Source organism: Euprymna scolopes, chromosome 21 (assembly GCF_053919585.1).
Source record: "Euprymna scolopes isolate OS-2025 chromosome 21, ASM5391958v1, whole genome shotgun sequence".
In the NCBI taxonomy this organism is placed as follows: Eukaryota; Metazoa; Mollusca; class Cephalopoda; order Sepiida; family Sepiolidae; genus Euprymna; species Euprymna scolopes.
Window position 1 is genome coordinate 52,720,362 of NC_136502.1, and position 24,303 is coordinate 52,744,664.

The window sequence follows — 24,303 nt, forward strand, 5'->3', positions numbered from 1 at the left end:
CAGTTGTATCAGTTAAGATAAAAATGAAATGTAATAAGTCCCCAGATGTACCTCTCCATCGTACAGTATATCGATACTCTATGGCTGACTGGGATAGTTTCCATACATTTATATCAGATCTACCTCTGCGTTCCATGTTTAAAAAGGATGTGTCCTCTATAGTATCAGACCTGGCAGAATGGTTAATTGTAGGTATAGACCGTTTCATTCTCTCGAAAAAATTCCAGCAAAAACCTAACAGTCAGCCATGGTTCTCTCCGGAATATGCTGCTGCCATTGCGCATAGAAATCACTTTTTCCATTACTTCCAACGTAATAGATGTACTGAGACTAAAGCCGCTTTCAGAACTGCCAGCAACCATTGTAAAAAAGTAATAAAGAACGCAAGAGAGTTGTATGCTCAGTCCGTCAAGTCCAAAGTAGCTGAGCAGCGGCTTGGTTCCCACCAGTTTTGGCAAATAGCAAACAGAATCCTGAACAGAAGCATGTGCTCTATCCCAATTCTTATAAATGGACCTGAGGTAATCTCGTCAGCATCATGCAAAGCCAAACTCTTTGCCAAGAACTTTGCAGCGACCAAAGCTGCCAACCTCCAATATTTCCTCCTGTATCAGAAAACATGCTATGTGATATACAAATATCTGTATGTGATGTTGCCAAGCTAATCAAAAACCTTGATTCCAGTAAAGCAACCGGCCCTGATGGTATTCCAATTATAGTACTCAAAAGACTTCAACCAGAACTTGTGCCTATCCTTACAAAACTGTTTAAACATTGTCTTAAGAAGAATTGCTTCCTGTCACCCTGGAAAATCTCGTCAGTATGCCCCATATTTAAGAATTCAGGTGATCGCTCATCTCCCTCACAGTACAGGCCAATAAGTCTCCTGTGCGCCATGAGTAAGTTGCTGGAATCTGTGTTAAATAGAGAAGTAATCAACCATCTTAGCATAAATAACCTTCTTAGTGACACGCAATATGGTTTCCATTCTGCTAGATCTACAGCAGATGTGCTTACAGTTATATCTCATAGGATTAGCAAATCTCTTGACAAAGGCTACCTTTCTAGGGCAATTGCTCTTGACATATCAAAGGCCTTTGATAGAGTATGGCATAAAGGTTTACTTATATATACAAGATCTCCAGCTATGGTGTAGCTGGAAATGTCTTCTCATTTATTAAGTCATTTCTCTCTGATAGGTTCATAAGAGTAGTGGTTGATGGGCAGAAATCAGAAGCTCTTAGTATTAATGCTGGAGTCCCTCATGGGTCCATCCTGGCCCCAACTCTCTTCCTGATCTATATTAATGATCTTCCAAATCACATCCTTACATCATTCATAGACATCTATGCTGATGACACTACTATCTATGGTAGCACATCTAAGATGGTAAACGAATAAGTTCTCTCTGATTCTCTCTCCTTTGATCTTGAGCAAGTGGTACAATAGGGAAAGGAGTGGCTGGTTACTTTTAATGCATCTAAAACCAAGCTTTTGTCTTTACATCATCAACGCTCTGATCCTCATCTGGCATCAATTGAAATGAATGGCTCTCATCTTGGGGAGGCTCCATGATTTGACAAGCTTCTGGGTTTGACCTTTACTCCTGATCTTATATGGAACACATACATTAAATCCGTTGCCAAGGCCACTAGAAAAATGGTGGGATCCTCCTATCGATCCAGTAGATATCTCACTGCTGATGCAATTCTCTATCTATATAAGAGCCAAGTACGTCCAAGGATGGAATACTGTTGCCACATCTGGATAGGAGCTGCTAGAAAAGACATCCTGCCTTGATAGAGTTCAAAATTCGTAGCCTTGTGGGGAATGTCCTTTTCTCTTCCCTGCAACCTCTTTCTCACAGAAGAGATGTTGCGAGTTTGTCTCTGCTTTATTGTTATTTTCATGGCAGGTGCTCGGCTGAGCTCCATTCTATGGTCCCCCCTCCCCAAACTTTCACAAGAAACACCCATCTAGCAGAAAACACTATCACTTGTTTCCCCCACTCTTTATGTGTGCCTAAACCTAAGCGTAGATACCATGAGCAAAACTGCTTTCTTAGAACTGCACGCCTATGGAATTGTCTTCCCCTTTTCTGCTTTCCAGCTGACTACAATATGGTTGTCTTCAAGTCTAACGTAAACAAGTTTTTGATGAGTCGTTCTATATAAGTTAACAAATTTATCGAATCTCCATTACTAATGGTTTCTATATTGTCCAATTTCTACTGTACACTCTTTAACCCTTATCCCCGAGTGGCGTCTTGGCCTTGATAAGTGGTGATGCCTATGTAAAAAAAAAAGAAAACTTTTTAAATATTAAGTTTTAATATAAACATGGCTCTTGTCAGCTATTTTATCGCCAGATTAAAACTGATTTGAAAATATTATTGCACAAATATTAAGCATTTTGTAGACCCCCATCATATTTTGTTTGTCTCTTTTTATCAAACAAAAGTATGAAAGCAAGTAATTAACACTCATACGTATTTAGTAAAACCATATTTCATATTTAATATTCAAATTTTTATAATATTATTTATTGCTAAACTGTGTGAATCTTTAAACTGAACAAAATTGTAACAAAGATTAATTATTAATTGGAGTTTGAAGAAGATAAAGGTTTTAAAAAATCATAAAGTCACTTCTGCTTTTCCATAGTTTGTAAAGTTAACACAAGTCTGACGTCACAAGAACATGTGCTCCATTTTTCACAATCGTTTGGCAGACCCTATTGATAATACATTTATACTTTTAAATTTTGACATTGCTAAAATGCTCAGTAGAAAAGTTAGAAAGTGAACGAAAATTCATAGGAAAATTATGTTGTTTTTTTTTGCATTCACTTTTTGTATAATTGTTAATCACTTTTGACAATTTTGTCTTGACAAACTTTTCTAATATTTTGAATCCATTGAAACTTTTATAAGTTTTGAATATTTTAGATGCGGGCTGATTGTTGCTATTACTTGTATTAATTGAACTATTGTACTTATTTTGAGCGTTATTTGTGCAAAGTTTCGGCTGGATTGCCCTTCGGCCATCTTCAAGCATGGTTGTTGTTTAAAAAAGAAAAGAGAAAAATTACTGGCTCCATAGATATTTTCATATTCTTTGAGGTAGTCTCTATTTTATGGTTTTAGTTTCAAATGTGTGAAAAAATTGGTTGACAAAGGGAAGGCAACTCTAACAAAGATCGATAGGGGATTATCTCCCTATCATCACCAAAATTTTAAGGGTGTACAATGTTTTTTTCTATAATTAGAGGCTTTCAAATGCTACTAAAATCTAGTCTTGGTCTGCTTAGTAATTTTTCTTTTTTAAGCATATGTGCTGCCTCCTCTCTACTTTGTATTGCTGTCAGTTATTTTGATCTCGTTCCACAAAGGGACGTGTGTTGCTTCTTCTTTCCATGTGATCAGCTAGTCCCGACTTTTCAGCCTCTTTCCACGATTTTACAATAACTTTACTAATTTAACAATTTAAAGACAAAACCAATAAAGCATCTCTTTCAATAAATAAAGATATTTATTTATTAAAATTAAATTTGATATTTCGTTTCATAACAGAATCTTTATCAGTAAAATGCAGATTTTATCTTTCATTTTTTTTTTATTCTGTGCCATCGTGGTGGTATGCTTGGCAAGTCTTCAGATATTTATTAAGTATAAGGTTTAGATCTCTGATACAGTATGAGACCCGGTCAAGCAGTGTGTTAAATAATAAAAATCCACTATTCATAGTAAGCACTGTTGATATTGGAAATTCATATATAATTGTCCACTTAATATTATGGACGCCAAAGAAACAGAAAAAGGAAAGAGATAAAGAAAAACTGGTATATACTAAAATCGTTCTATAAATATAATAAATGTGAACTATTTATCGCATAACCTATGAAAAAATCTGGTTTATTAATTCATCAAATTAAAATTTTTCCAGTCTTAAACTGAATTGTTTGTATTGTAACTTATTCATAAACTAGTCTAAGGGAGACAACTTTGTAAAGGCCTGAAAGACTTTACAAAAAACTTTTAAAATGGATATCTACAAGCCTAATTCGAATAGATAATAAATATTAGAAATGTATATATAATTTAATTAGTCCTCACTCTGTCTTCTTTGCAACCTCTCTTTCACAGATGTTATATTATTGGTCTCAGTCTTTTCTTTAAATATAATTATGGCATGTGTTCTTCAGAAGTGTCTAATGTATTCCTTGCTTCTTTTGTTCTAGGTTTTTAGAAATGAAGACGAGAGTCTTATTCTAGCATTTATAAAAAAAAACTTTATTTATCATTTTCGTTTGTAGGCTTGTATTAAGAAAGGGTTTGTATTGGAAGACATAAATGAAAGATGAGACATACCTGTTGAACGGAAGTTCATGGCTGCATGCTGAAGTTAGTAGTAGAAATGTTCATTACAAAAACTTGGAGACAGTCGATTCGAATGAGAAAAGAGTTCATGTGTATACTGTGACTAAGTCTAGATCTAGTAGTAGTCATATTGGATTCATTGTCTCCTTGTCTTAGTCGACCTCAGGCCAAAAGGCCTGGGCGGGTTCTGTTGTGTCTCCAAGAGAGTAGTTAGGGATTGGTCCGAGCCATGTGGGATGTCTTCAGGCTGAAAACCAGGGAGAAAGAGAGAATTGCTGTTGCTGTGGGTTTAACCATTTATATACTCAGTCATGTAGTCAGCTGACCTCTGATTGGACAACCCAGAAAAGACGTTGATTGCTACAATTAATTAGCAATGATGTTGTAAACCAAACACTTTCAAAATATCAAACTGCAAGTGTCACTGACATTGCTATTACAGCTTGTTAACTTGTTTGGTTTAGTGGTCTCGATCAATTCGCTGTTTTGATACCTCAATGTAATACAGTTTTCTGTTCCAGTAGCTTCTTCACAAGAACAGCAGGCTTGTGCAACTCTTTTCCTGCTGTTTCTCATTATGTATAACCTTGAACTTTTCAAAACTAAATTCAATAGGTGTCTCTTGTCTTTGCGATAATCATCTTTCATTCTTGTTAGCTCCTTATGTCAAGTAGCTTCACACCGTGTCTGGAGTGATATCCATAAAAATGCAAAAGATTCAGAAAAGACTGCAAGATAAACTGTAACAATTAATTGAACAATTAGGGAAAATGTGTATTTTGCACTGGTATATTCATTCAACGTTTGAAAGGTAGAGGAAAATCTTGACTGAATACACAGATATCCATGTATCTCGGGTAGAAATCAAGTGTTAGCCATAGAAAAGAGACCCTTTATTTTTTCTAGAACTTATTGAAGTCAAATAAAACAAAAAAAAGTTGCCATCTTTGATCTCTACTGTGGTTCAGACCTGAAATAAAACTTGATACTAAAATTCGAATCTATCAAGCTCTTATCCACACTGTTTTACTGTATGTCAGGGAAACCTTGTCAATGTTTACGCTGCATCCTTCATGTTTGTTGGCAACAATTTATCTCAAATTCTGCTGTTCATTTTTGCCACAACATATCTTTACTTTAGCTCTCTCCACCAGACATCTTTGCTGGTTCAGTCACACTGTCATCATCCACAAAGCCATCGATACAAGCCCTCTTATGGTTGGAAAACATGATGCAAAAGCCAGATGGAATCATGGCTCAGAATAGTGAAATGGATTTTTGAGCTGATCCTGAGTCCTCACCTTCATGGATTTTACTGCTGGAACTGAGATTGGCTAATGCTCATATCTGCTTTTACATTGAACTATAGAACCAGGTCGACATTTCTTCCAAATGCAGTAAATTCTCTGGGTGAAGACAGCGTAACCACTCCAGGATTAATGTTGAAACAAGACAAGAAAATGGCAACACCAGATAATATCTATTGCATTACCTCCAATCCAAGTCTGATGCTGGTTAACAACATCAGATAATGTTTGTGGCTTTACCTTGGAGGGGAGGCAACACAACTGCGATAATATGATCTTTCCTCCAACGTCAGGTATAATTCTGGTTGATGTTACCAGTCAATTTCTATTGCATTTCCTTCCCTCCAAATGGAGATATAATGCTGATTGATAGTGCAAGAAATATTATCTAGTAATATCTCCCCCACCAAGGAGAAGTCTTAAGCTGATTGAAAGCACCAGATCATATCATACATTATCTCTCTTCCAAGTGCAGGTATAATGCTGGATGGCAGCACCAGATATATATGTTGCATTAACCCCCCAAGGATGGTTAATGCTTTGTGTGTTTGTTATAAAATGCAAATCTGCAAGTCATATCTGCTCAACTACTATGTTCTTCAGAGACTAAAGAGACTGACAAAATATGTGTCCCTCCTCTTTCTCTGATGGTTATTTTTCTTTAAACGGAACCAGCACTCTTTCTCCGGAGTCAAGATTGACACAATAGCACAAAAAGCAGAACTAGACCCATTTTTGCAAGTGGTGAGATGATAAGAAATAGCTGCTGAAAATTAGTTTTTATTATATTTATCATTGATTCGTAAATCATTTGTTATCATGTCTGGTCATATCAAGCTTGACAACAGTTACCTGTTCTCTGTCTATCCTATCTCGTATGCCATCATTTTCGTCTATCTAATGTTCCAATGACTGAAAATAGCTCTCAAAAGCCTGCTCTCTGATCTCTGTCTAACTTTAATTTCCTGTTTTTGTCATAACATCTCCCAAACTAATTCAAATTGCCAAATAATTACTATCAGAGTATCATTACTATTTAACATATTATAAGTGAAAAAATGCAGAACAAAGAAAAATTTAAAAACCCCGTCTAGATGTATAAGTATAGGAAAACAAATGCAAACATGTATGGATTGTTTGAAAGAATAGTTTTTCTTTTCTAATACAGTCATGTAAAGTAAATTATTTTTATGACAAACGTTTTTCACAAACTAATATTATCCATATTAATTGATTAAAATACTATATACTATTTTATTTTTATCTTTTTAATTCTTTCAGGGTGGGCTTTATAATTTGTGTATTTTTTCAAGGCCTATGACACAATGGATAGAGGGGTTGAGTCTCTATGGTTAAGGGTGAGATTGTCTGAAGATAGCGATTTCATTCCCACCCAAAGCATGCCAGAGGATAAACTTTGGCAGAGATATATAGCCCACATGTCAGTTTCAGTTTCACAATAAATAACAGCAGTTTAGTCTCTCTCTCTCTCCCGATGAGGTCAATGTATTATGAAATGTAATAAAAACGGTATATTCTTATATAACTGCACTTTAATCATTGAAGAACTACATTAACGAGTCAGAGAAGAATGTCCGAAATAACAACACGATTAAAGACACATCGAATCCATAACTCCAAATTGCAAGTGGTGAAACAAGTATCCATGCGTGATCTTCTACAAATTTAAATAATGTCTTTTAATTCATTTGACGATATATCTGAGATAATTATTTACGGTAGGTTTATTATTTACAGTATGCACATGTCGTTGATTGTTAACTTCATTTAAATTATTCATTTTACGGTTGTTGTACTCTTCAACTTTTTGCAGGTGGCTTTTATCATAATCTAAAACTTTCTGGGAAATTTTGTACATTCCATGTCTAAGATTATTTTACTTCCTATGGGAAATAGCCAAGTGTATGAACACATCAGTTAATAGACATTGTAGACGTAATTCGATCAATGTATAATGTTGTGAGTCTAATTGTTGGTCAAGGAATTTAAGTTCAGTGAGATAGCTCAAACGTATTGACCCATATCTGTCTACTGCATTAAATCAAGTAGTTTTTAATTCTCAAAACCTATGATAAACGAGACTTGCCAAAACATGGTGAGACAACAACAACTTTGGCAGTAATTACTCGGGATGTAGTTACAAGACTTGGCATTTCTATCCCGTCCCGGTTAACCACTTGAAGAAGGCCAGCGGATGAGTTGCCAAAACGTGGTGAAACAACAACAGCTATGGTTAAAATACATATGAATTGCTTTTGATTCACATAATTTGAATTAATTTGTTTTAATGTACATCTTGGTTATTTTTATTAAAACAGTTTCTGTTTAGCAGATGTATTCCCATTGTATCCTGAGAAAAAGTCCCTTCTGAATAATACTTATCTAAATTACTGTTCAATCTTAAAACTACATAAAAAGAACTAGTCATTACTTCTTGTATGGGATAGTTTTATATTGAATAAAAACTGTTATAATCAAAGTATATTTTCTTAATCTTTATAAAAATGTTTTTGTTTTTAAATTTTAAAGATAATTTTATGCAAACTTTGAAAATATTTTTCTTATAAAAATATTCTGAAAAAAAATGCAAAGAAACAACTAAAAAAAAATATTTTGATCATAACATGAAAATAAAATTATTCCAAAAAGAAGAATTTCAAAGTAAAGACTTTTGGGTGGGGTGAGGGGTGAGGATAAATGGAAGTATTTCTAGAAAATTTCCCTTATTCCCCACTCATCTCTTCCTAAGTGAAAAATGAACATAAGGGCCTTTGCAAATCACCATTTAAAACAGTTCAACATATATAAATATACACAAGGGATAAAAACAGGTTCATGTGAAATCTTTGATTAACTCACTTTTCTCTATTAATGTGTTAACATTTTTCAAGCACATGACACGTGAAATTGATCATTCTAAAAATGAAATAAATTTACTTAAATGCATACCTGATTAATTTTATTTATTCTTCATTCACAGATAATATTGGAAAGTACATAATCTCACTGAAACAACAGTTAACAGATAAACAAGCCCAGTAATTTCTCTTTTGTAAATCAGTATGAAACCACATGTTGAACAGAGCATTATTTTTATGACAGAGAAAGCTGTTTAATATTTAATACACAGTCGATTTAAATCTTTAAAAACAAAATTATGATCTACTTCCATGCTTTTCAAATCATAAGAACTATTAATCAACATTTTCAAATGTTTTGATTTTAAAATACACTTACAATTTCTGGCTTAGTTTTGGGGTATGGATCTTAACACTGAGGAAAAGCCTTATTCTTGTGATTTTTGTGATTTGACGTTTTCTTACAATTCTCTTTTAAAAAAACACATGCAGACACATAGTGGGGATAAAACTTATTCTTGTGATGTATGTGGGCTTTCATTCACAAGAGATTATTTAAAAATACATATACGAACACATACTGGGGAGAAACCTTATACTTGTGAAGTTTGTAACTTAAGTTTCTCACACACATCTGCTCTCATAGGGCATAGGCGAACACACACGGGAGAGAAACCATATACGTGTGAAGTGTGTGGCATTGCATTTGCAAGTTCTTTTAATGTAAAAATACATATGCGAACACACACCGGCGAGAAGCCATACTCATGTGACGTTTGCAGCATCGCATTTACAACAAATTCCAATTTAAAGAAACATATGAGAGTACACACTGGAGAGAAGCCATATTTTTGTCATGTGTGCAGAATGGCTTTTTCAAACACGTCTTCGTTAAAAGGACACATGCGTGTACACACTGGTGATGAACCATTTTGTGAAGTGTGTGGCTTAGCATTTGCAAACAAGTCTAATTTAAAACGACATATGCTAACACACGCGGGAGAGAAACCTTATTCTTGTGAAGTGTGTGGCTCATCCTTTGCACAGACGTCTGCCTTAAAAATACATATGCGAACTCACACTGGAGAAAAACCGTATCCTTGTGAAGTGTGTGGTCTCTCATTTGCCACAAAGTTTAATTCGAAAAGACATATGTTAAAGCACACTGGAGCTACATCTTCATAAAAGTACAGCATGACTCTTCAGAACAAGAACAAAGTTTTATTTGAAGACAGAAATGTTGCCTGAGACTAATGAAAAAACATTTTACTGTGATGTGTATATGCTATTAACTAATAAGCCATGCCTGTAATAACATACAGCATTGTTTACTGGCTACAAAATGACATAAACAGAAATTGATCATCAGCATCTTACCATTATTGTGAGAATTGGGTAATATCTAATGAGTTCCCAAAAACCAAACCCTAAAATAGTGCGTCGATATCAGGAAACGAGAGCTAGAAGAACAATCTCAATCACGAAATTAGCAAAACATTTTGGACAAAACTGTCTTACAACAGAGACAGAATCAGAAAACAAGTTTCCTACAGGAATGGCCAAAAAGAGTCACTAAAAATACACCAAGAACCTCCATTGCCAAAAACTAGGAGAATGGGCCAACCAACAACATGCAAAGTAGTTTCTGGATAAATTCACCCAGATAAGAAAGGCTCTAATTACTGGATGAAAAGAAGATTATTCCACTATGATCAGGAGAGGATTATAATGGCTGTCCAAGATTAAGACTTGATGGCCAATACTTTTAAGAAGATGAATGGTCTCGGCAATGCTAGCAAGTGCACGTTCTGCCACACAGAAGTAGAGAGTGTGAGCCACCAGACATTTAACTATATAATGTGACACACTATTCAGTGTGTAACTATTTCTACTGGACCATCTGTAAAATATTGAACATCGAATGCAGAAGCGAGTCTTGGGAACATATACCAGAAAGAACAGTTGGAAATAAGTCATACACCATCCATTATGACTATGCAATTCCTACAATTAGACACCTAGAAAACGGAGCCACTACACCTGAGAGAGGTATATGGGACAGGAAGGAAAAAGATTCAATGTTAGCAGAACTTACTATCACCAATGATATTGAGTTAAACAGCTCAGAGGGAAAGGTAATAAAATACTAAGGTTTTATGTACATCATGAAAAGAAATTGGAATCTTAGGGAGATCTCTATTATTCCAGTAATTATAGGAGCAACTGGACTCGTGAAAAAGAATTTCAAAAACTATGTAGCAAATATACCCGGTGAACAAAGCACAAGAGAGATACCAACAATTGCACCTAAAAGGACGGTTAGAATCTTTTAAAATTTCTAGGTAGTAAATATATGAAGTAGCAAGGGATGTCTGACATCAAGAAGGCTGCCCTATCTCCAGCTATAACAAAATAATAAGAAAAAATTAAAAAAAAAAAGCTGAATCGTATAACTTGTAAATAATGTTGATCTGCATTTGTTTGCAATTCCTTCTTAAAAAGCAGAATACACAGGCAAGAAACTTTATTACTAAGTATAAGGATAAACATTTTCAATGAATTTTCATTTATAAACATGCAATGACCTTTTATAGATAATTCTCATTTAAAATCAGATGAAAATACATGCTGGATTCTGACTAATTTACAAAGAGCAACCACTATAGTAAGTACCGTCAAGATGATGGTCTATGAAAATATACTAACCACACCTGGAAGTAGTAACTCTCAGTTAATTTATACAGTTAGGAAGAATTCATATCTTGTGCATGGGGAAGTCCCCACAACACTCCCCCCCAAACCTCTTTGCTCTGCAAAAAGCTTGTAAATATCTTTTCTGCTTTGGATTGATAGTCAATGATCAGTAAATTTTTATTTACTTTCAACCATCACTGATTGGTATTGGTTGCAATTGAACATCCTGAAAATGCTGTTGATCGACTCTTGCTCTACATGTAATGTGTATATAGTGCCATCTAAATGACGTTTATTTTGTTTTGATGGCGTTTCAAAAGTAAGACTTGTACCTTTTTTAATATATGAAATATTGCCACTTCTTTACAGTTTAATTTAAAGTCTGCATTTCTTTAGTAATATCCTTCATTAATGTTTATAATGAGACCCCAGTTGTATTCCATGGGAAAACCACACAAAGATTATCAAAAATATAAATGCTAACATGGTCGATTGGAGAGAAGTGGGTTTTTCTTCTGTGTTTTACTTAAATTTTGAAAAGTGAATGTGACTCTTAAATCAACACTTGCTATATGGAACTTATAAAGGGGCCAAGTAAGGACATTTGATATTGGAGAAATAACTGAAGTAAAATAAAAAAAGACAAATCTGTTTCTCAACATTTTTATGTAATTCTTCATTAAAAAAAACCTTATTGCATTTTTTCAAGTAATTGTCTATGAGAAATACACAATGCAAAGAAACCTTATAATTTTGCTTTGGGGCAAACCTCATAAAAAGGGTGCTAGTGGTGTTTTTGTTTTCAAGGCAAGGTTAACTCTATCAACCGAAATAACAATGAAAAACATAAAACTTCAATAAAATAACATAAATTTGAGTACTAAAATATAAAAATGGGTCTTTGTATAAAAGACAATTCTTTTAAAGAATAGTAATCGTTTTTAGTGATGAAAACTAACAAATAGTGATGGGACGATTCCAATATTTCTTTCTTTTTTTCTGTTTCCAAAAACGAGAATTTAATTTCTTAACCAATTATGCAGTATAGGGGTGGTGGAGGGAGGTAACAGTTCTCTTATGGGTCATCATCCTCATTTTACCTTTGCCTTTTTGACATTAGTCAGACACTCTAGCAGCCGGCCGAGGGAGAAGCCGGCTGATGGTTGGTTGGGTGCGGAAGGGAATTCTCTTGTTCTTCTTTTGCGACTATTTTTAAAATCAGTATCAAAAGGAGCTTTACTGATAAGATACCCTTTTTGTGTACCATTAGTACTTATCAATTGTAATCTGTCTCTCCCTTTAGTTAAGAGCAAGAAAGCTCTAAAAGAAGAGAATAAAGAAAAGATTATGAGAAAGCCCTAATACATATTACGTTAGCAAGAAAATTCAACAAGCCACTGTTTAGAAGTCACCGCTTGTTAATAAGAAACAATCCTATCGAAGAAAAGAAGATCCTTTTCAGGAGAAAAGTCAAAATGATAAAGTTGAACATGGAGATGTTTAAAATATTAATTTTACAAGAAAAAGTAAAGGTTTTGGTGGAGAAAACCATATCTAACCTTTATATAAGCAAAGATATTGCCCAAAGCAACTTACTTAAAAGAAGGAAATTCTAGGAGAATGGCTTTTGAAGAAACGTTTTGTGAAAGATGTTTTATATTAAACTTTTATTGGATGTTCTTTTGTTTCAGCCTTTGTTCAAGTAAGACCAATGTTAATTTATTTTTATTTCGGACTATTAGTCCCATCTTTATTAGTTGTTATTTTTTTATCTTTTTTTTATATTGTTTTTTTTTTTGTTTGTTTATTCACAACGTTTCGGCCAACTATTCCTCTGGCCTTCGTCAGGTGGTAACCGCGACGGATAAAAGAAAAAAAAAAAGATAAAAAAACAACAACTAATAAAGATGAGACTAATAGTCCGAAATAAAAATAAATTAATATATAATGCTCATCTCAAAAATGAATTCCAATTAAGGAATAATATATATATAAGACCAATGTTGTTTTTATTTTCATTGTTTTGATGTAGAAAAACGAGATGAATTCTCGTTTTTTTTCTTTATTTTATGAGTATCTTTCAGGCTGATAATTCAGAGAATTGTCTCTCATTTAGAGACTCATACTTTATGCATTTTACGTGTTTCTTTATTTGTAAATTGTTATTTAGCTTAACTTTGTTAACTGTACTTCAATAGATTTTATTTTTATAAAATTGACTCAATTATTTTCTATGTCTAAGTATTTGCTCCATTTTTTTGTTTTCTTTGTTGTTTCATTTTTTTAATATTTATATTTACCAAAAAAACGGATTTTGATAACGGAATCAAAATCTTGTCCTATGTTTGTCTTTTTCGCATGGACTGAAATTCTTGTTGAGCCAAACTTTCCCATTGTCTAGCTTCCAAAGACGTTCTTTCTGGCAATCCACTCCCTCTTACTGTCCAGGTAACTCTTTCCTGTCTTTCTAGCCTTTCCTGCTTCCAGAGATTAAAAAAACTACCTTGTGCCTTAATTTACTCACATAGAGAGATAAGGATTCTGGGCAGTTGCCTCATTTGTTTTTAATCTGGATGCAAAAAAAAACAACAAACAAACTAATTTTGAGATAAGAAAAAGAGAAAATTAAATTGAGGTGAACTTTGTTCCCACCGATAAAAACAACTGAACTAAATTTCTTTATAAAAAAAATGCATAAAATGGAAACTGGTATTTAAGTATACCAACTTAGTTCACACATGCCTGTAATGGCAACTAATGCGAATACGTTTTGTAAAATTTAACTATGCAATCGAAGGTGTATATAGCAGCAACAGTGACACCTCACAGTTTTAATCTTTAATCTATAAGCTCAGTGCTGATTGGTGCTTGCAGTCAATGATTATTCGGGCTTGCCCAGTCAAAGACCATTTTGCAGGCAAACTGAACATATGATAATTTATAAAAAGGTTAAATGCATGACAACTTTCTTTTCCTTTCCAGCTCTCAACAGTTCAACAGTACCCTCGGTACTGAGAACACATTATATAGGGCTCAGACCAATCCCCAAACTTCTCTCTCGTGGTGTAACAAAACCCACCCAGGGTTTTGGGTCTGGGTTCACCTTCGTCAAGGGGAATCCATGATGACTACCTCTAGATTCTATCTTCAACACAAGTACATGAACTCTTTCCCAACTGAACTGCCTAATCTTTGATATCCGTTCATGCACATGGACTCATGTTACTACTGACCATCTGTTGACTCCACTCTCACTAACGAAGATAATCAATGAAGTTATTCAATATTAGAATGAAACTCGGGTCCTACTGTTTTACACATGCTTTAATAAACAAACTAGGGAAGAGAACTCTGTAGTAACTTAGTGGCTTCTTATTTAGAAAGGTGTCATCGATGGTATAAGTAGGGTCATAATATTACGCCCCTTTTTTTTTTTCATATAACTGAAAATAACATATGATAAATTGTAGAGAGATTAGCGTGTTGTATGAAAGATAGATTTGCTGCATCGATATCTACCTTCTGGCCTTGCAGAGTATGAAGTTTTATTAAATTTGGAGTTCAGTTTAGTTTGGTTAAAAGAACAAACTTTGGTGCTTGTACATATCAAAATTAGTAAAAATTACCAAAACGTAAACCTGCTGAAACTATTTTTTACAACAAAAAGAAACCATAGATATTAAATTTACATTGTAATGTTGCAGTGGCTACGAATTCCCATTAATCGCTTAAAAATGATTTTCTTTATAAAAAATATAATTATTTGATCAATTTACTTGATTTTTGATATATGATATTTTCATTTCGTCACTGATACATCATACGGATTTGTATTTATTTTTAATATAATAATAAGATAAGAATTGTTATCTCTTATTTGAATACAATTGATTTCTGAGAGACTGGATAAGTTGTTGTTATCCATTTCGATGATTTGCTACATAAATTTCATTTATCATATGAAACGCAGAATAATATAAAACTTTTTTATATTATTTTGAATAGAATTTTTAATTCAAAATCATTGCCCAATTTCACGAATCATCAATATACAATAAGTCGACCCTTAACCGATTTGGAGAGGGCTTCTAATCTTCCAATACTTCTTTTTGTCATCGTCGTCATCATTGTTATAATTACATATTCTGTCCCATAAACGTAAAAATTATGAGGGAAGACTTGCTAGCACATATTTTTCTATTGTAAGCTAAAATACCCGGTCTAGTATAAAGGGCAAAAAATTCTTGACACAAAGTGGATGACATCTCATGAATCAGCCCCTCATATTAAATAGCCCGCTTATCAAATTAACAAGAAACCTGCTGCTAAGAGGAAATGGACAACCCTGATGGTCACAGAGTAAGACAGACCAGGAAAATTGAGTCAATTGAAACCGAGAACTGAGACAGAGCAGACGTTTTTTTGGAATTCTTGTTTAAAAAAGTATGTTATTTAAAAAGGACATGGAATATAAGTATAAATATGGATAAATTCTTAACAATGAACAATGGAAGTACCCATTGAATAGTATTTTTTATAGGTAAGTGATTTTTGGAATTTATATATATCTTTTATAATCGAAGTAAGTAAAATTTCGTTGATTTTCTTTAAATCTTTTTTAAAGAAAACCGATTTAAAAAACAAATATTGCATGATTTGCGATTAAACCTGTTATTTTTTTTAAATTTTGGTATTTGCTCCTTTGATTAAAAGAAAAATTAGGGTTTGAATTACAGTTTTCAAGTAGTTATAAGCTTCGAAAGATAGTAAGTTGAATTATTCAAGTTCTTATTATGCATTTTTAATGGCGGCTTCTGATACACCCAAAATGCAGCACTATTTTATATTAAATCAAAACATTAAACAAAGAAATCTGCGACGATTTTTTTTTTTTGATGTAATGAAGTTAACATTAATAATACAAAATGTAGTCTTTATGCGATTATAAGGAAAAAAACAAATCAACCAACGGATAAATATTACCTTATGCTAAAACAGGACACTTGTTACAAGAATAGTTTTCCTTTTCTTGTAAGCAAGAAAAACATTAAATAAGAAAATGAGATTAGATAGACCGAGGTTTGAACCTTGTAAGCAAGGTTTGGAAATAGGTTTGGAAATAGATTCAGGAAGGAATTCGCATTGTTCAAATGAATATAAAATAGTAGATATGTTTGTGTAAAAGGAATTTTGATTGTTCAATTCTTTTTATGAAAACTGAATTAAAATGAGGTCAGTTAGAAGAACGAACAATAGCAAATTTAAATATGTTGAAAAATAAGTTAGGTTGAGAAAATAGGTTGGAGATATTCATTGTCTGCAAAAGTGGTTTGGAAACGTTCCAAACCAACACACGTTTAGGCCATGGGACCGAGCACGTGGCCAGACATGTGTATGACGTCATGGAGAAATGAATTCTCAATATAGTTTGCTAGTTTGAGACAGACAGGAGAGTCGAGTTTGAGAGAAAGCTGACATCGTCAGAGAAGGCTAATATATGTGATAAAAGAACTAATAACTCATCCCTCTCCAAATATATGTGTTAAGAAGAACCGCAGAACTGAAAAAGGTATAAATGTCCTCCTCTCTCTTCTATCCTCCTCTCACTGTTATTATCCGTCTCTCTCTCCAAAATAAATACCCTCTATGCAACACACTGACCCCCTCTAATTTGTTTTTTTTAGGCGTATTCGAGGTCACTGACAACGAATCTGATAATCAAACTCGTGGCAAACTTACTGTTTGCATGGTATGAACCCCCTGAACCTTGGGATTATTTCACCGCCTGTGTTTGCACTATGAGTGATGGATTTCTTACTGAAATCTACGTTCATTCATTTGACGTTTCACAAGGCGCATGAATACATGGCGGACATTTTAAATCACAAAAAATATTTTTCATAAAATGAAAAGTTTTCACCTCATAATAATAATTAGAACAAATACTCTTCATCAAATAAAAAAAATAGTTTCCACCTCAATTAATAATAAAAATAATTCTGTCAGTAAGTTTTTACAGAAACATATTTTTATGTTTATCGATCTTTTTTTGGGGGGTTATTCAATTATAAAACTTGTGTTGTTTAACAGGTGCTTCTACAGTTTAATTAATCGCTTTCCTGTAAGTAACGCGCCTGTTACATATGGAGTAAACACGAGTTATCTCCCTTTGATTTAGTAACTGCCACCGTCACTCTTGACTGCAACCTCCCACTACTGTTGAGTGACACTCTTTTTAGTAGTAAACTGCTTTGTTTCTAATCAGCGTAAATAAATTCCTCGTTACAATACCATGTGTGCTTCATCTCTTCAATGAATGTTTCACTAACAAATTACTAACATGATTCTAACTAATATTCACCTGTATCAACCCATAATATAAAAGCGCTGACATTTACCAGAAATTCTGTGTTTACATTATATACTGTTGTGCAAGTATCATCATCATTTGGAGAGAAAGCCCTGAAATGCCAACAGCTCTCTGCATCTACACAATCATCCAGATCATTGGAAAATGACACAGCCAGGTGATAAATGCGACTGGCATATACTTGGCTGGCATCGTACACATCGCACTTTCTACATCACTGACATGAATTCAGGCATACATTTTCTCATTGATACAGGAGCAGAAATGAGCGTCATCCCAAGCAAGCTGATTAAGGAACAATGCACGCAGACACCATTTCTATTACAAGCCGTGAACCACTTCTTTTTCCGACCTACAGTCACAAATCCATTACATTGAACCTTGTTTGAAACACGTTTAAATGGAATTTTTTGGTAGCAAAGCTCCTTTTTCTGTTACTCAGGCAGATTTCCTCCACCATTTCAGCATACTCGTCAATGTCAAATGTGGGAGAATATTAGATAATAATACCGGATTATCAATGCAAGGCAGAATCAGCAACTTGGCAAAAATCAGTTCAGTCATATTTAAAAAAACACGGAAGATATATACACTAAAATACTTTGAAGTTTTATAAACGTTACGCAACCTGTTCACGTGGGCAATGATATCAAACATGACGTTACACATCATATACAGACCCAAGGTCCATCTGTCATGGTGGAAATTCTCAAGCCTAGCAGTGGTCGACAATCATCTTCATCTTTGAATATTACAAATAGGTTTGTTGTGTTTTTTTTCTTCAGCATACACTAAGTGGTTTCATCAGAAATTTGTTTCACATTGATAAAACCTCTTTACGAGGTTTTTTTTATCCTCTTGGTAAACTTTTCAGGAAGAGTATTAGTAGATCCTTCTGTGTCAATCTGGAAAACAACTTTTTTCACCAGAAGTATGAGGCATTTGGTGTCTTTTGCCTGCTTTTTCTTTGGGGGGTTTATTGCATTTGCATAGTGGGTGTATTCTTCATCCTCCTCCTCTGATGATGATGATGTATATAGTTGATGTACTCGTGATGAAGGTGTAACACGCTTCTTGTTTTCATTCAGTTGTGTTTCTGTTTTCTCTGTTTTCGTGCCCTTCTGATTTTGCTGGGACACTTGGACTCGAAGTGTCCCTTCTTGTTGCATGCATGGCACAGTTTACCATGGGCTAGGTATCTGCTGCATTTTGGCACGTGTGTGTAGCCTCAAAATAGGCATTCTCTTTTGGAGACTGGTTCCTTCACTTGATTTGCTTCACGTGCCCCCATCACCTTGGTTCTATTTAGTCCCACCCCTTAACTGTGGGTTGAGGCTATTTCAGCAGCTCTACATATGTCTACACTCTTTTGTAGAGAGAGATTCTGTATTTTTAGCAGATCCTGCTTGGTTAACTGGTCACGGGCACCTTCTACAATCTGGTCCCACAGAAGTGAGTTGCTGCATCGAGTGCAGAAGTTGCATGCCTTCGACAGTACTCTTAGATCATTGTAAAACTTTTCAAAGGCATCTCTCTCACCCGGTTTCCTCTTGCGGTACACAAATCTTACATAAGTCTCGTTCAGAATTCCGATGGAATACTCCTCCAGTACTTGTAGTATGTCCTCCACAGTGCGCTCAATCTCTGAGGTGTCAAACTGCATACCCTGGCATATTCGTATGGCGTCACTGCCCAGGCAGTTTTCAAGCATAGCAACTTTATTGAGCGGTCATCTTACATCAAGTAAGTCTTTCTCCTTTTGAGAGAGTTATCTAGGAAGGGGAGAGGGTTAGAGAGGACAATGGTGGGGGTTTGGTTACAGGCAACATATATTTCCAAAACTCACATAAATTGATCAAGTAGTTTTATTTTAAATGAGAAAATCAAATTTTACGAGAAAAAGATGTTTTGTCCACAATTTTGAAAATATCCTTCAAATAAAAATAACAAAGGGAGATAACTCAATAATTCAAACTTGTGAGATTTATAAATATGATAATGCATATGAATTCTGATTAATTGGTTAAAAATGAGTTTTTATATAAAAAAAAGGCTACTTGATCATACATGATAAAGATTTTTCTTTATTCTTGTTTTTAAATATAAGGGGAATTCTGGGAAAGAATCACGCCCTCCGCTCTCCAAGAGCCATGATACACTGAACAACTACTCATTGTCATGACAGGTACCACTTCCGCTATTTCTGGGAGGCACCTATTAGTTCAAAATAAATATTCACTGATAATCTACAAATGTGCTTTTATAAATCTACTAGCAGGGGTACCCGGCGTTGCCCGGGTGTTTGTAGGTGTGTGGTGTTAAATAAAAAAGAACCCGTGGGGGGAGGATCGAACCGGAAGCCCTGAGGCGAAGTTTGGAAATAAAATCGGCCAGCCAGAATGAGTTACTGAAAGATGTCTGAATTTATTTAAGTAAGAACCAAATTGACAGGTGCGCGCCCGGAAGTCGTCGAGTGTTACAACGACGTCAATGACCAGGTTTGTTTGTTATAAGCGAAGTAAAAAAAGAAAACAACGTTAAAACTTAAGCGGAAAAAAAAACACAAAAAAAAAACTAATGTAAGGCAAACAAACGATGAAAATAGAAAAACGAACACGTGAAAAATGGCTTAAATAAGCCTGTTTCGATATTGAAATTTTAAAAATCGGTGGGTACCTGGGTGATTTTTGGTGTGTGGTCGGGGGGGGGGGATAAGCGAAGTAAAAAAAAACAAAAAAAAAAAACCAGAAAAACGAACTTTACATGAAAAATGGCTTAAATAACACTGGTTCAATATTTAAATTTAAAAAAAATCGAAAAAAAAACAAAAACATCTCACACCACGATTCGAACCCAAAACTTTTAGATTATGAAACAACGTGCTAATCAACTAAGCTAACGCAACATACCTGAAATTTGTTCAGTTTTTTCAACTATTTAAAGGAAATCAGGTCATGACGTCATCTGGCGCATGCGTAGAACCGGCTGTCGTCACGAGAAGATCGTTTTTGTTGACCCCCCGCCCTGTCGAAAATTGTCGATTTCGGGGTGAAAACATGAACGTTTTTTGGCTAATTTTTCGAGCGAAGGATGGAGCTTCAATATGATACCGAGTTTGTGAATTTTCGTCGTGTCTGTCGAAAGTTTTTAGCTGACACACAAGCATACACACATACATACATACATTTTCGCTTTTATATATATAGAATATAAAGAAAAATATTTTTGTGGGGCAAAGGTGCAGCATCTTTCCACCTTCACAAAATCCTTTAAAATTATAACAATTATACATTTTGGGGGGTGCTAAAAACGAAAAATACGTTTAAAATTCCAGGAAACAAGTAGTTTCCAAGATATGAAGAAATTATAGTTTGCAAAAGTAGGGGATCACTTCTCTATATTAATTTAACGTAAAATAAACACCCACTTTATGGCCGCCCTATTTTATTGAGGGAGTGGGTTCCTGGGTTGGTCAACGTAAAATGCGTAATTATGACCTGGTAGACCAACACTAAACCTACCTTTAAAAAACCCTGTTTTCGAAGGTTTTCGGGTGTGCTGAAGACGAATATCACATTTACATTTTCCGCAAGTAAGTAGTTTTCCAGATATTAAGCGATGTTATTCTTTGTTATAAGTGCTGGCTGGACTGCTGGCCATTGTTTCACGTGCAATCGCGCACATTTTTGCTACATGCGCATAGAACAATGGTCACCGCTTATAACAAAGAATTTCATTGCTTAATATTCAGAAAACTACTTATTTGCGGAAATTTTAAACGCGATATTCGTTTTAAACACACCCGAAAACCAGATTAAACAAATATTTAAAGGTAGGTTTAGCGTTGATCCACCAGGCCACAATTACCAAATAAACACCACCTCCCACAAAAAAAAAAAAAAAAATACTTCTCCCCTGCCTAAATAAGTAGCCATAAAGTGGGTACTCATTTTAGGTTAAATTATTATAGAAAAGTTACCCCTCACTTTTTGAAAATAGCAACCCCGAAAAAGTAACAGTTGTAATTTTAAAGGATGTTTTGATGCTGGAAACATGCTCCACCTTTAACATTTTTTTAAACAGACACATGATAGGACGAACTAGAAAAACTTCAAAGTCATTTTAAGCAAACCAACTCGTATGGCTATTCGTTTATATAGGTTAATAAAATAAGATGAGGAGAAGCGTGCTAATGTTAGAATTATATTATTATTCAATGTCTACGATGATTACGCCCCTTTGTTAACTCTTCTATGTTGTAAGTACACAACGTTTTCTTTTCTGCAACAAACTTACGCTGTTTTTTTTTTTCTACTCGATTCCCCTTTCGTATCATTTTACACTAAGATGTCAATCCAAGCATTTGTCCAGTGAAAAAAAACAACAAAAAAAAAACAACGCTAAAATATCCCCCTAAAAAAAAAATATACATCTTTAAAAATGTAAGTATAATTTCCAACAAATTGTTTCCATAGCAACAAAGCAACATAGCAAACAGAATTCAGATTGTCTATACATTTTGCTCCGTCATCATAATTTATCAATTTGGTTTAGCATAAAAATATATTTAATCGATTTTAATCTTGCATTTTAATTAGATTACTTTCAGCTTTCACATGCCGTAAAAAAAACAACTTTTGTCACGGTCTATAAAAAAAAGGTACTCATGCAGAGAGTGATCCGAGCTGAAATAATAACGTTATTATTTTAAAAGCCATTCTTAACATGAGGAGGGGAGGGTGTTTTGTACCTATTCTGTACTTTAACCTTACAATTGAATAAAAAAGAAACATATCAAAAAACTTTAATTCAACTTGGAAATACGATTTTAAAAAATAGCGCGCGCGTGGCAGTCACTCACTCACTCTCTGTATTAGCACCAAATAAAATAATAATAGTAATAATAATAAAAAACAGACAAAATCTCACCAGACAATTGTTTCCGTACTAATTTTTCATGGCAATGGTCAGTATAGTCAACAAAAAATTTGCTCTTTTATCCAACATCAAAACCGATTATTAGAGACCTGGTGCAAAAATAGCGATGTCATCATTTTGTATGTAAATTAAATTGCGTGTAAATTTGACGGATGACCAAAAGCGCTAAATATAATAAAAGTAATGTCATTTTGCTATTGTTTCATTTTGTTAGATTTTGATATCTACGAAAATGTCATATTTATTTAAAATACAAATTTATTATTTTAAAATAATTGTCTAGTTATTTCTCTGCTGTTATTTTCTCATACAATAAATATGTTGGTATTTTTTAGTTTACCGACCCCTCGGAATTCACCTTTCATTTGTCGACTTTTATAGGTTCTCGTGTACGTTGAAAACGAATATCGCATTCATTTTTTGCGCAAACCAGTAGTTATTCATATTTGGAGACATTCAATAACCAACGTAATCACTATTGTTTTTGCTGGCGGCCACCTTGTTTCCCATATAGGAAAAACGCCAAAAAGAGCCAAACTGAGCCAAAAGGGCCAAAATATGGCCCAAAAAACATTTTTCGATTTCAAGGCCGAAATGACACCCCACTCACCTTTCTGGATATTTTTCCTCTCCCCGATATCACAAACAGACAGTTTTTTTTTTTTCACTTTCATAATTGCATTAATTTTATTCACTTTCTTAATTACATTCATTTTTTTCACTTTCTTACTAAACTGCGTGCACACGCGTAGTCGCTTGACGTTTCACAAGGTGCATGAATACATGGGGGACATTTTAAATGACAAATATTTTTTATTAAATAAAAAGTTTTCACCCCATTTAATAGTAAAAATATTGCTGTCAGTAAGTTTTCACGAGCAGTTTACAGAAGCATATTTTATGTTTTTTGTTATTTTTTTTTTTGGGGGGGGGGTATTCAATTTGTAGTTTAACAGGTGCTTCTGCAGTTTAATTAACCGTTTTTTCATAAGTAATGCGCTGATATTTACCGAGTAGAATACTGTTTAACATTTCACAGAAATTCCGTGCTTACATTTGGGGGAGGTGGTGGAGGAGCAGGTGTGTTGTGGAAGCCGCCACAACACACCCGCCCCTCCACCGCCTTGGAATTTCTGTAAAATGTTAAACAGTATTATTCTACTCAGTAAATGTCAGCGCGTTACTTATGGAAAAACGGTCAATTAAACTGCAGAAGCACCTGTTAAACTACACAAGTTCTATAATTGAATACCCCCCCAAAAAAAAAGAACGAAAAACATAAAATATGCTTTTGTAAACCGCTCGTGGAAACTTAATTTTTTTTTTTTAGTTCAATTAAAAGGGGTTAATACCATGGAAACCATCAATTTGCGACGGATTTGATCACCAGATTTGTTGCCAGCAACATCGAATATCCCTAAAAAAACAAATTAGTGGTCGGTGTTCTGTTGTAACGAAAAGTAATATTTACTTTTTAATTTATTTTAATAGATATTACTCTAGATACTGTTTTTAATTTGTGGTCTTGTCTTTACGTTCTTTCCTTTCGCTCAAGATTTCTTGGAATTTGCCCCTTCCCCTTCCAATAAAGCTTTTCTATTTCTTTTTTTTTTTTTTTTTGCAATAACGCCGGTGGCGGGGAAGAGGTGATTCCTGTTACATGTAGCATATTTAGCTTTTTTTAGCGTTTTTTTTTCGTTATTGGAAAACAAGATGGCCGCCATTAAAAATGATAGA

The 24,303-nt window shown here is 34.2% G+C and overlaps 1 protein-coding gene across 3 annotated transcripts in view; it reads left to right on the forward strand.

Annotated features, from left to right (window-relative positions):
- The window catches only part of LOC145242333 (uncharacterized), a 38,503-nt gene that overhangs the window by 3,311 nt on the left and 10,889 nt on the right, over positions 1–24,303 (forward strand). The window contains exon 2 of one of the 3 annotated variants that reach the window (XR_013862704.1): positions 8,687–12,705. The exons of 1 other annotated variant lie outside the window; for it this stretch is intronic. The gene's annotated coding sequence lies outside the window, so the exon portion shown is untranslated. Of the gene's footprint in view, positions 1–8,686; positions 12,706–21,431; positions 22,071–24,303 lie in introns of those variants that run through there. One more of the 3 variants, XM_080105343.1, reaches the window with a different exon arrangement.